Source organism: Mastomys coucha, unplaced genomic scaffold (genome assembly GCF_008632895.1).
Source record: "Mastomys coucha isolate ucsf_1 unplaced genomic scaffold, UCSF_Mcou_1 pScaffold5, whole genome shotgun sequence".
Taxonomy (NCBI): Eukaryota; Metazoa; Chordata; class Mammalia; order Rodentia; family Muridae; genus Mastomys; species Mastomys coucha.
In genome coordinates, this window is record NW_022196911.1 from 20,995,075 (window position 1) to 21,007,239 (window position 12,165).

General features: G+C 39.0%; 1 long non-coding RNA gene and 1 pseudogene across 1 annotated transcript in view; one reads left to right on the plus strand and one right to left on the minus strand.

Moving 5' to 3' along the window:
• LOC116077560 overlaps positions 1–5,262 on the plus strand; it is a 98,187-nt gene extending 92,925 nt beyond the window's left edge. Inside the window, exons 2-3 of the long non-coding RNA XR_004113274.1 lie at positions 2,323–2,384; positions 5,062–5,262. This is a non-coding gene — a long non-coding RNA (uncharacterized LOC116077560). The remainder of the gene's footprint in view (positions 1–2,322; positions 2,385–5,061) is intronic.
• A 2,998-nt stretch (positions 5,263–8,260) lies between these two features.
• The window catches only part of LOC116077389, a 5,744-nt pseudogene continuing 1,839 nt past the window's right edge, over positions 8,261–12,165 (minus strand).

Genomic DNA, 12,165 nt, shown 5'->3' on the forward strand with positions numbered 1-12,165 from the left:
CTTCTTCTTCTTCTTCTTCTTCTTCTTCTTCTTCTTCTTCTTCTTCTTCTTCTTCTTCTTCGTCTTCACCTCCTCTTCCTCTTCCTCCTAATAGATTTTTCAAAGGTCCTCTTAAATCTGTTAGTATGAGAACACCCCAATTTCTTTATGAAGGCACTTAGTGCTATAAGCATTCCTCTTAGCAGTGCTTCCATTGTGTCCCATAAATTTATGTGGTGTCTTCATTTTTCTTGAATTGTAGAAAGCCTTTGATTTCTTTATTTCTTTTTGATCCAGTAATCATTGAATAGAGAGTTCTTCAGATTCCATGAGTTTGTAGGCATTTTGTTATTAAAGTCCAGTTTTAAGCCACAGTGATAGATTTAAGATGATAAGATACATGAGTTTATTTCAATCTTCTATGTGTTGTCTTTTGCTTTATTACTGAGTAAATGGTCAGTTTTGAGAAAATTACATAAGGTTCTAAGAAAAAAATAAATTCTGTGTTTTGGTGAGATATTCTGTAGATATCTGTTGGGTCCAATTGATTCACAATTTCTGATATTTTCATTACTTCTTTGTTTCATTTCTTTTTCCTCCGATGACCTGTTCATTGGTGAACATGGAGTATTGCAGACTCCCACTGTTGATGAGGTCTTTTTCAGTCCTTTACTCTGAGATAGTATCTATCTTTGTCACTGAGGTGTCTTTCTTACATGCAGGAGAATGATGAATCCTGTTTATGCATCCAATCTGTTAGCCTGTGTCTTTTTATTGGTTTAATTAATTCTGTTGATGTTGAAAGATATTAATAATCTAATGTTGGTGGGTTTCAATATGTGATTTAAGCTTTAATAACCTTTCTTTTACAAATGTGGGTGCTATTGCTTTTGAGACATTGATGTTCAAAATTAATAGGTCTTGGTGGAGTTTTCCTTTGATCAGTATACAGTGTTCTTTCCAATCTCTTTTGATTAATTTTGGTTGACTGGGAAGTGGGTAAGAAGTTAGACACCAGTTGAGGAGTGATGGACATTTGATAGTTGCAGAAGAAGGAACTTTCTGTTTTCTCTACTGTAGTGACTCCTGATAGGTGGACAACCGAACAGGCTCTACTACTGGTCCATTTCTGCTCTCAGAATTGTAAATGTAGAAAACTTCTTCATTTATTATATGAATCTCTTGTTGTGCTGTTTATTTCCACATAAATTGTTTTCTAGGTGTTATCTCATTGGTAGAACACATCTATAAGGACAAGAAACATTAACTTACAAAATATAAATAATATTTCAGAATCTTGCTTAATCAGTTTCATTCTTTGGCTCGTTTTAATCAAGATGAAGCTTCTGTGAAATGCTGGAAAGATAAATACAATTTTCTGTTTCTAAAATATTCCAGTGAATTATAGAATCTCTAGGAAATCTGTGAGGTTAGGGCAGAAAGGGTGACAGAAGTGATCTCTCTTCAGAGTCTAGCTCATTAGTTCTCTATTTGCTTGAACATAGGGATGATTAGAGGATAGAGGATGAATCTTAAATATTTAGACTTTAAATATATTTATGAATAATGACTGGTCATTATTTTCTTCATAAGAAACAACTGTAGTTTTCTCTGATATTGATTCCATGATTTTAGATTAGGAAAGAAGCAGTGGATTATGTGATATTTAATGAATACCAGTAACATATTTTGTGGGGTATAGTTATATATATATATATATATATATATATATATATATATATATATATATATATATATATACTACCTTCTTGCCACTGCTGGTGTGATATTTGTAATTCTGCTACCACATATAATTACCTCCAATTTTAGTAAATTTTCAACTTGTACTAAGAGGGCAAAAATTTCCAGTGCACATTATGATGTCATGTTTTCCTGTTACCAATAATTTATTAGCTATTACTGAATTCCTAACTGTCTCTAATTTTTGTATTAGTGCTCAAAAATGAAACAAGTGCGGTATCTAAAAACAAATTGTTTTCTTTTCATAGACAAACCCAGAGAAGTGTGGTTTCCAAGGCGATACCCAGACTTCCATGCAGAACTCTGATACACCAAAACCTGATGCTTCAAGAACCAGGCTTCCACAATCATACAATCCTAAGAGGCTCTCCAAACACTTTCCCCCTTTTGAGACACAATAACAAATAAATCAAGTTTGATGATTACATATTGGAAGAAGTTTCAGAAATGTTACTGGCCACCAAAGCAAGCATTGTGGTTACCACTGTCATCTAGGGAGATAAAGATTACAAGTCTGAGGGAGATGAAGTCACAGAGTTATGAACCTTTATCATGGCTTCTCTCTCTCTGTCTCTTCTACAGTGCTGAATGTCATGCCTGGAGCTACACACTGAGCTGAAAGTTCTGCTGAAGAAAAGAGTGAGGTATGCAGTTTGTACTGAGCCTGTTAAGCAGAGAAAATAAGCAAGATATGGTAGGTGTTCTAGACTGGAGAAGGGATTCTGAGGTGGACTGCATGTAGAGAAATTTCAACTATGGGAGAAGAAAACATTTTGGATTACAAGTGGGTATGCTAAAGAAAAGAGTATCTTTGACCTGGTGCTGATCCTTGATGTTCCAAACACATTGTGATAAAATCCTCTCTGCTGCTGACTATTGGTAAATCATCTACATGATATATTAAATCTGATTTCAAAGATGTTTAGTGATTATAGTTATTACGTGATTTGTGTTCCCATATTTATATATTTTACATTAATGGTGCACAGAATTTTAAATATGACAATCATAGATCCTGAGACCAAGGTGTCATATGTTTTACTAAGATTAGAATGAAATTATAGTCTCTAATATTAGAAAAACATCCAGAATCTGAACTAGCTTTTGTAATAAAAAGAGATATGACTTAAGAGTCAGTGATGTATTGATTGTAGAGGCTGCTTTCCTCTGTGAAGCTGGGAACACACACTGAAGAAAAGATGACATTGTCATGGAGAGTCCAATACAGTGTTTACCTAGGATGAACATTATGTTCATCATTTTACTCTCCCTTATTTAGTAATACTCAGTTGTTCCTACAACCTTTCCCAGTTTCCATAGTTGATGTTGTTTCCACATGTAAATATGGTCATGGCTGGCAAATATTTAATCACAAGAATATGTCTACAGCAAATATTGTATGTCTTGTAGTTAAATAACCTTCACTAGCTTTGTTACTAAAAGTTTGACTGAAAATGGGAATTCATAAATAGAAGGCTTTAATTTTAAATTGCTAGTGCCTTAATAACTCTTGTTTGTGTACAAGTATTGTTGGTTAGCTTCTATGTATGTTCTAATGCATTCTCAATTGACTGTACTGGTTTGTTTGAGGACAATCTCAATTGGATTTACTTAGATATAATTAATGTTATTACTTTTGAGATATGATCAGTCAGTTGCCTGTAATTCTTATTAGAATAGAGTGGCTATTCAGTGATTCCAGTAACTTTTGATTCTGTTTCTCCATTGCTTTGACCAAAAGTAAATGACATTACCATATTTATTTCCATTCCAACTATCTACAAGGATTTATGTGTATATTTTCTAACATTCCTAGGATATACAGCATGAAAGCAAATTATCATTTCTCTGGCTCTTATAGTCCTATTTCTTTATTTTCTAAGTGGTATGTAAGCCTTATGTGCAAGCATTGAATTGTAGACTTAGTAGGAACTGGGCTCCAAAATTGGCATTTCAATTTGATGAGGTTTTCTGTACCAAATGATCAGTGCTGATAATATATATACAGTTAGTACTATACAGACAGTATTTATGTTTTAAGCAAAATATAAAAGCATGTATATGTGTAAATATATATATACAAATATATGCATATAAATATATTTATACATAAACATATACTACTTATATGTTTATAGTTTTACATATACATTTAACATCAATTATTGAAAAATGGGGTCATAATATAAAAGTGAGCAAGAGTGGTATATGAGAAGCTTTGAAGAGAGATGAATGGGAAATTTATATAACTGTTTTATAATAAATATTGTAGAAATGTTTTTAAAGATTACATAATATCAAACTATTTATTTTATGTGAGTTCTAGAGATTGAATATGCATTCTCCAACTGTGATACAAGCACTTCAAAAAGTAATCTTCCTGTTCCACTCAGTATTATCTATGTCACAATGTTATTTTACATATTAGTTTTAGTGTTTCATAGCTGATTATGAGTTTTGAACAAAGCGTATGAAAATAATACTATTCTAATCTTTATTTTAACTGTGCAATACTGTTTTCATCATAAAATCATATAAAGTACTTTGATGCAAAAATTATTAGGTCTATCCTAATGTATCAAATTCAAATTAGACATAGGTAGTTTCTAATGGTTTATACTGTATAAGTTAATTGTATTTATATACATTGTGGACAACTTAGGATACATTATATTGATTGAACAATTCAAAATGTAGCTGGCATAATATCATTGAGTACCAAATTACGTAAATGTCTATGCAAGCAGCCAGGTAATGTTCTCATTTCTCAAGTCACCAAACAGCCCCAAATTATCTTTTGAAATTAAGTAACCAATTACAAAGCTTTCTCTCAGACTTTAGAGATGATGTGAAATGACTATAGCTATGATTATTTTTACTTCCCTTTGTAATTTTCAATTAAATTGAAAAGCCTTTTCACAAACCACATCTCAAGTAAGTACTCTGCATTAAGATTTCATGATTAAATTGATGTGGTAAATATGACCACCCTGTGGGATTCTGTAAAACCATCCTGTAGCTTTTACATAATAACGGGTACTGTTTACCAACAGAATGACTTATGCATTCAGAAGTGGGATTAGTTTGAATGATTCACTGTAAGATGAAGTCATAGTTAATCCCTCTTCACATCATTTTTCCCTTTTCTTCTCCTAATGAAGGTTAAGGTTATCATTATTGTTGTTGTTGTTGTTGTTAATAGTATTATTACTACTATTATTAAACATCTGTTTCATACTAATTTCCAATCATTGATTTTAAGGTGTCTCTAAACTCAGTGCAATGTTTTCCAGTAACTATGATTATTATTTCTATCTTCAGAGATCTGCCCTAGAAGATTCTACTAAAGAAACTTCTAAGCATGTTTCCAGACACCACAGCAAGACCAATATTCCATGTGAGTGGGATTTAAGAAGCTGTCATGCATACTGTGTTTTCAGTTTCTCTCTGTAATATGTGGTCTATTCTGTCTAATGTTTTTCTTTCTATGATTTAATTATCTGAATAAACACTCAAACATCATGAGGTGTAAGAATTATTACATTGCAAAAATGAGTATCGTAATGAGTTCACACTATACATGACATTAATATTTGTAACTCTTCATTTTTATTTGTTTGTTTGCTAGTTTTATGATGTAGCTCTGTGTCTCTATAAAAATTTATTCTATAAAAATTCACTACTTCTAATGCATCACCTTTAAGCAACCCTTCTGTTTTTGTGATAGGTAATTAAAAGAATAACTCACTGGGAACCACAAATGAAACTCATCATATCGGGCACCACTTACATCAATAAATAAAAGGTTACCTGTGAGTGAAAATTGCAGGAATCTATAGGTTGTAATAGCAGCATTTTAGAAAAGTCTAGAAGTTATCCTAATAATATTTAGAGTTAGAATGTACTTGAACTACTTCAACGCACAAATAGAAATAGGATATAGACAACTATATTTGTTACAATTATCTGTAATTACAGAAAGAGGTTGCTTCTGGTGTTTTGAGTTCGTGTATAACTATGAGGACATAGGTTCATATCTAGGTTAATCTTCAGGAAATATAATCAATGCAGACATATGCTGTGCTTTATATAAATGCAATCATAGTGTAAGAACTCATGTTTTCCATGGTAGATTTTTGAGGCATTTTATTTTTGTGAATGCTATGCTCTTGTATTTACATTGTTACAGAGAACCCCACTGTATATCAGCAGGGTCAGTGCACTTCTAATGGATATGTGGAGATGTCTCTGGTTAGAGACCACTGCTTATTTACCTGATTTTTGTCTTTGAAGACATCATCAGAAGGGTGGCATTTTGACAGATACATTCATACATATTCCTTTTTTTTCTAAATTAAATACTCTGTTTATTGATTGGCATTTGTAAGGACACAAACATTGCACTCAGTAGAAAGAATATAAAATGTATCAGGGCCGTGTCCTTAACCAGGAGCCAACAGCAGCTCTGCAGTGAGACCTGGCCTCTATGGCATCAACTACTTAGCCAGGCTCAGGAGCCCAGGGAAGGGCAACTTCTGTGCCTGCCTCCCTCCTCTCCCAGGTTCTCTGGCTCCTCAAGCAGCAGGGGAAAGCTCTTATCTGGTGGGACTTATTTCCGGAATGAGGTTCCAGGTTCTCCTCCCATTAAAATTTCCCATGGAGTCAATGATTAAAAACAGGCCTGCTGTTGGTTTGTGTTTCTTGGTTAGGTCACCTTAATGTCACTAGGACTGAGATTTGCTGAGAAGCAGTTTCAGGTAGGTCTGCTATTGCTTTAGATGTCAATACAGTTGACAACCCAGAGTGGATTAGAACTGCTGTAGGATTTCCCTGCCGTTATGTGATGTCATCTGCTTTTTACTCTTGATAGATGCATAGACAGCTTGACTTAATACTCTTTCTACAGGAACATGTCGGGTTCCAGGTAACCAATCAAGAGCCAAGGACTGGCTGACCAGTTCCTCGGGTGAAGCTACTCACAAGGGTGACTCTCCAGTCTTGCACATGGGGAGGAGGCAGTGGTGGGTTTCATTCAGCTTGCTTGGGAGAGCCTTGGCTTGCAACTCTGTAGCTTTCTCCAAGTTAGAAACTGAGCTGTTTCCAGAGAGTACTATAATCAAGACCCGCTAGGTCCGAGCTGTTTCCAGAGAGTGCTATAATCAAGACCCGCTTGGTCCGAGCTGTTTCCAGAGAGTGCTATAATCAAGACCCGCTTGGTCCTTGCTAAAATTTGCAAGCAGCTGTTATGTGACCCCAATCCTGTCCTTCTTTTGATGTGTGCTTCACCCCAAGAACAAATAATGTTTAGGTAAACAATGAGGGGCCGAGCCTAAAACAAAGTTCACAAAGCCTTTTTGCACTAAGAAGAAAAAACCTCAATCATCTCAAAATTGATGTTAAAAAAAAAAAAAAACCTTACATTATACAAGGAAATAGCAGCATAGGATGACTAATGTCAAAACCAACAGGGAAAAGAATGACAAACGTGCTATCAACTCTTCCCCTTGGCTCTTCACCCAGGGTCTCATCAAAGACCCTGAGCCTCTGAGAAATGTGAAGAGCAAAGCCACACAGAGAAACTGAGTCAAGGCCAGAATTCTAGGCAAGGCAAGAAAGCTGTGGCTGAGAGCAAAGTGCTCTCGGGGAAGAACCTGGAATGTGGGAGGGAACACTCCCTGAACCAGACAGCTCTGAAACCCACATCTCCTGTCTGGATCACCCCAAAGCTAGTTACAAGATAGTCCACTCAAGCTGAGCAGGCAAAGCTCCAGGAGTGGATTCTATACGGGAATACAGACTGATGTGACTGTTCTTAGGACAACACAGGACACGGAAGAGGACTACTCCACAACACATGAGGCTCCCAGGAACTGTAATTCACTGGTTCTCTTTTGTCTACATTAAAAATCAGACTCAAGATTCTGGGAACTTAGTTGTGAGAAGATGAGGGATCCAACAATACTTTCAACAGTGATAAAATGGTACCCACACTGGTTGCTCATTGAAAAATGTAGCATAAAAGTCACAGGAAAAAGATGTGAACATAGAAAACACAGTAAGAATCCAGAAAGATGATGCAGCCTGGATACAGCGTATTTAATGTCTCTGCTGTTCACAAAATCCACACCCCTCCCCTCCACAACCTCATGCTGGTGGTGGATGTGCACGAGAAAATGTGACTCTCAGAGTTAGTGAATAAAGAGGATGGGCTCACAGATCTTCACAGCTCTTTTAGAAAGGGCACCGACAACCTGATGTGATGGCAGGGCAGAGGGTGAGGCTGTTCACACTTTCAGTCTTTGGCAGAGCCCAACGAAGGCCAAATTCACCTAGGATGTCCAATGGATGTGGAGATTTCCACAGGATCAAGGAAGCAAACCCAAATGAACATGTTGGATTTAAAAAAAAAATAGAAACCCTTAAAGAAAGAGCTTTGCCCTGAAAAAGGAGAGGGAAGTCTGAGGGGTGGGCCGGAGGAAGGGTTCATCTAATGAGCTTTGCTGCAGTGGCAGGACTGGCTTTAGGAGTTCAGCCAAGGATGCGGGAGACACTACGCAACAGTGGCTCTCTTCTCAGGCTTAAGCTCCAGTATGGGCAGCAGGAAATCTGTGAAGGCAGCAGCCTCCTCCTGAGGCCACTCGTACTTCTCCACCAGAACCTCCAGAAGACCCCAGGGCTTCAACTTGGTGATGTATTTCAGGTCACCTTTTTTGGTGAAAAATTCCTCCGAGTATTTTCCTGCCACAAAGAACTTATGAAACCCCTTCCCTGTTGTTCAAAAGCACAGAGGGGCCTGGGAGAGCCCGCCTGCCTGGCGGAGGTTCTCTCTCTCCCTGGTGGCAGAGGGCCTGTTGCTGAGGCCTGGGTCTCTCTCTCTCCCCTGGGGCTGGCCTGTTTGCTGTACGGCGCCTTAATTAAAAGGGAGCAGTGTATGAATGAGTTATTTTATTGTAGGAAGAATATGCTAGTTAAGTAAAGAGAAAGAAAGGAGAGGAAGGGGGGGAGAGAGAGAGAGAGAGAGAGAGAGAGAGAGAATAGGAGAGGGAGAAAGGCAGAGAAGAGAACAAAGAACAAAGAGGAGAGAGAGAGCACGAGGGTAAGAGTTAGAGAGGAAGGGTAAGGGTTAGAGAGGAGTAGGAGAAGAAGAGAATGGGGAGGGGGCAAACCACCCCTTTTATTGTATGGGGCGTGGCATGCCTGGCTTGTGGTCAGATTACTCTGTAAGGTCCAGCTAGAATGCTGGGAATTTGAGGCAGTTTCTGCCTGATAGAGCCCACATCTCCTGCAGGGGCAGCTGTGAGGGGTCTGGGCTGAAATCTGAGCCATTGGTGTCAGGAGCAATCACTGAACACCTACTGTCCCTTATGAGCAGATGCTCAGTGGGTCTCTGGAGTTCCGAGGTGGCCATGCTCTACTGGACTCCAGCTGTCAGAACTGCTCACTGCCTCACACTTCCTCAGAAGTTTTATGATCAGGGCGATGTGGTCTTCATTTTGAGTGTAATCCTCCCCTGAATGAGGCTCAAATAGTCCCCTGTGGCTAGTTCAAAGGCCATGCACGCTGTGCTCCAGATGTCTGCAGCCAGATCCTATTAGGACTTCCAAAGACCGATACTGCAGTTTCTGGATGTCTTCAGTGAAATGCTTGTGCACCCAGCAGGTATTCCCAAGATCAGCAATCTTCACTTTGAGCTTTTCTGCATTTTTTGGCTCAAGGGGATTAATAAGAAAATTTCCAGCAGAAGACTTTCCTTTGCGGTCCAGTGCTCCATTGTGCTTCTGCTCGTCCATGCTCTCCTGGAGGTGGGTGATGTCTTGTCGGGTGAGTGACTGCTCTACCGTGGACTGGCACACCATGGTCTCAGGTACCTCAGAGGCTGTGGATATGCAAGAGTCTGTGTCTTGAGACAGACTGCTGTCTCCATTTGTGGGGGGGGGGGGGTTAGGAAACTAGGTTCCTGCTTCAAACTGTGGACATCACGTCACTAGCATTATGCAGATCCTCTTTAAGCCTCAGTGTCTCATTATTACTGTTCTCAGTGGAATTAAAGACTCCATTCACTCCATTGCAATTAATCTCTGGCGCACAAACCTCTCCACCGTGCTCTGTAGTGACATAGTGATTGTCTGGTCCTGGCCAATGGAATTTGACTCTTCAAGTTTCTCTTGGGTCATTTTATTAGGTGGACTCTTTGTCAAGGGTCTTTCAACAGGACTTTCTGATTCTTCTTGCTTGTTTGGTCTTCTTTGCCCAGGGCCCGACTCTTTCTCCATTTCCTCAATTTCCTGCATTCGCTTCTATCGTAATTCTGCCTGGCGCTTTGCTTCTGCTTCTTCAATTTCTTCCTATTCTGACAGCTGACATTTTGTCAGCTGGCTTAGGCTGCGGAGCTGTGCTGACTGTAGACACCGATGGTGGGGGAGCTCCTGGAGCATTGCCACTCTGTGGGCTCTGCAGCCAGCCTCCGAATATACTGCTCATTCACAAACAACAGGATGTTTTCTGGTTTGATGTCAGTGTGGATGACCCGGCACTTGGTGTGTAAATAATCCAGACCCTGGAGCACTTGCTGAATAATTTTTTTTTTGACACAAGGCAGCGGAAGCCTCTGATAGTTTGACTTGATGATCCACTTGAGTAGATGATGTCCCAAAACTTCAAATACCATGCAGATATGTTTTCCATTAACACCTGATATTTTAATGTCATCTAGTAGTTGAACAACCATTTCTCCATTTGGATCATTTGGGTCTGAATTATGAACCGATTTCAGCAACCGGATTTCATCTAGTGCTGTTTCTGTGTAATGTTCGGCACTTTTAACCATTTCATTGCTACAAACTTCTTTCCCTGAATATCCCATGATAACCACACTGGAAAAGTGTCCCCAGCCCAATTTTCGAATCACATGATATCTCCCTTTAAATAGACCTCCAATTTTCACAAGATGATAACCTCCTTTACAGTAGTCATTGAGGTCTTCCTGCCCATTTGTGATAGGTCATGATTTCACTGTTTCTAGATTCTGCTTTGTCTGGAAAAGAAATATAAAAATACCATAATCTTATAATAAAATTATAAGCAATACTTTTAAATTAATTTTATTTTTTAATTTTTATACTTTATTAGATGTTTTCTTTATTTACATTGCAAATTTTATCCCCTCCAAAAACCCCTCTATCCCATTACTCCTCTCCCTGCTCACTAACCCACCCGCTCCTACTTCCCTGTTCTGGTATTCCCCTACACTGGGGCATCAAGCTTTCACGAGACCAAGGGTCTCTCGTCTCACTGATGTCCCACAAGGCCATCCTCTGCTACATATGTGGTTGGAGCTGTGGGTACCTCCATGTGTACACTGTTGGGTGGTTTAAACCTTGGGAGCTCTGGGGGTACTGGTTAGTTCATATTGTTGTTCTTCCTAAAGGACTACAAACCCTTCAGCTCCTTGGGTCCATTCTCTAGCTCCTCCATTGGGGACCCTGTGCTCAGTCCAATGGATGGCTATGAGCATCCACTTCTGTATTAGTCAAGAATTGGCAGAACCTCTCAGGAGACAGTTATATCAGGCTCCTGTCAGTAAGCACTTGTTGGCATCCACAATAGTCTCTGGGTTTGGTAATTGTATATGGGATGGATCCCTAGGTGGGACACTCACTAGATGGCTTTTCCTTCAGTTTCTGCCCAAAACTTTGTCTCGGTATTTCCTACCAAGGCTTTTTGATCCTCCTTCCAAGAAGGACTGATGTATCCACACACACTGTGGTCTTCCATCTTGAGGTTCATGTGGTCTGTGAATTGTATCTTGGGTATTCCGAACTTCTTGGCTAATATCCACTTATCAGTGAGTGCATGCCATGTGTGTTCTTTTGTGATTGGGTTACCTTACTCAAGATGATATTTTCTAGTTCCATCCATTTGCCTAAGAACTTCATGAATTCATCGTTTTTTTTTTTATTAGATATTTTCTTTATTTACATGTAAATTTCTCCTTTCCCAATTTCCCCTCCAAAAAACAAACAAACAAACAAAAACAAGAACAAACCCCTGTTGCCTCCCCCCTCCCCATGCCTGCTACCCCACCCTCTCCCACTTCTTGGCCCTGGCATTCCCCCACAATGGGGCACAGAACCTTCACAGGGCTGAGGTCCTCTCCTCCTATTGATGATTGAATTTGCAATCCTCTACTATACACGTGCTGCCAGAGCAATCAGTCCCACTATGTATAGTCTTTGGTTGGTAGTTGAGACCCTGGGAGCTCTGAGGGTGCTAGTTAGTTCATATTGTTGTTTGTCCTAAGGGGCTGCAAACCCCTCAGCTCCATAGGTCATTTCTCTAACTCCTTCATTGGAGACCGTGTACTAAGTTCAATGGATGGCTGTGAGCCTCTACATCTGTGTTAGTCAGGTACTGTCAGAGCCTCTC